This window comes from Dermacentor silvarum, chromosome 1 (assembly GCF_013339745.2).
Source record: "Dermacentor silvarum isolate Dsil-2018 chromosome 1, BIME_Dsil_1.4, whole genome shotgun sequence".
NCBI lineage: Eukaryota > Metazoa > Arthropoda > Arachnida > Ixodida > Ixodidae > Dermacentor > Dermacentor silvarum.
In genome coordinates this window covers 286,916,668-286,918,461 of record NC_051154.1, presented here as the reverse complement: position 1 = coordinate 286,918,461, position 1,794 = coordinate 286,916,668, and positions in this window count along the sequence as shown.

Genomic DNA, 1,794 nt, shown 5'->3' with positions numbered 1-1,794 from the left:
GCTAGCCGACGCTCACTTCGTCTCGCCGCCTTACTTTAGCGCGAGCAGCGAACGATCTGTTGAAAGCCCAGTGTGAAAACCAGGCGCACAGCAATCTGTGCTCGGAAATGCGAGCCCAAGCACGTGACGAGCCGCGCCAAGCCAATCCAGAGGAAGAAAGGGAGGGCGAGCGTCCCCCTGTGGTATAACGCGAAACGTATTAAACTACAAGTTAGTCAACACACATTCTATGTACCTCTTGTAAACTTTAACATGCTTATAACCCACGTTAATGCGACTAATATTATTGTACTAAATGCATTTATTTTATAACTTGCTTGTGCCTGTAATGCACTCGGTGGAACGACAAAAAAAGTGAAAGAAGGCACGACCATGCATCGACCGTATGATCACGTGAGCTCCAGTTTGTCGACCGCCCATATGGCAACGCCCAAGAGATAATAGCCACCCGAGTGAATCTAGACGAACCAATGAAACTGGAGGCGTGCCGACAGACAAACTTAGTCTTGTTACCATTAGTTCTTTTATCTTGGGGCGTCGCCAGAGCTCGTAAAGATCCCGAGTTTCGCCAAACTTGGCGCGTCCTGCATAGCACCCCTGGGCAGCGATTTCGTAGCGATGCCTTATGACTTATTTTAGAATAGTCTTATCATCCACCGCTCACGGCCGCCTGATCCCGTTGATAACGCGAGCGGACCGTCGCTCTGACCACTGACAAAGCGCGATAAGCGCGAAAAGGCATTATTACTTTAAAGGCATCGCTACAAAATACCGGCCCTGGGGTGCTATGCAGGATGCCCCGAGTTTGGCGAAACTCGGTATCTTCACGAGCTCTGACGACGCCCCAAGATCAAAGAAGAAATGATAACAAGACGAAGTTTGTCCATCGGCACGCCTCCAGTTTCATTGGTTAATCTAGATTCACTCTGGGTGGCTATTATCCCTTGGGCGTTGCCATATGGGAGGTCGACAAACTGGGGCTCACGTGATCATACGGTCGGTGCATGGTCGTGCCTTCTTTCACTTGTTTGTCGTTCCACCGAGTGCAATACAGGCACAAGCAAGTTATAAAATAAATTCATTTAGTACAATATTATTAGTCACATTAACGTGGGTTGTAAGCATTTTAATGTTTCCACGATGTACACGGAATGTGTATTAGACTAATTTGTATTTAAATACGCTTCGCGTTATGCCACGAGGGGATGCTCGCCCCCCTCTTTTTTTCTGGATTCGATTGGCACGGCTCGATACGTGCTTGCTCTAGCATTTCCGAGCACCGATTGGTGTGCGCTTGCTTTTCTCACTGGGTTTCCAACAGATCACTCCTTGCTCCTTTGCTCTAGATTGGATTGGTGCGGCTCGCTACGTGATTGCGCTCCCATTTCCGAGCAGAAATTGGTGTGCGCCTGGTTTTCACACTGGGCGTTTAACAGATCGCTCGTTGCTCGCGCTAAAGAAAAGCTGCGAGTAGCGCGCGAATCTAGCTACAAGACGAAGTGAGCGTCGGCTAGCGCATAAGTGGTTTGCCGCGCGCTTACCGTGTAAGCACGCAGGAATGCCGGAAAGCACACATACAAGGGTCAGAAAACTACGCTTTATTTTCTTTTACTTTGCGATACACCTCCATACTGGCAAGCGTCAAGCGATGGCTTCTAACAACCGCAGGAAAGAGTCTTTGTAGTGGCTAGCCCGAGCGATCCGTGGCTTCTAACAAACGCACGAAAGGGTCTTTGCAGCGCACGTGGATGTTGACTGCTACCACATGCATCCCAGGTGGGACTCCAGCATCGG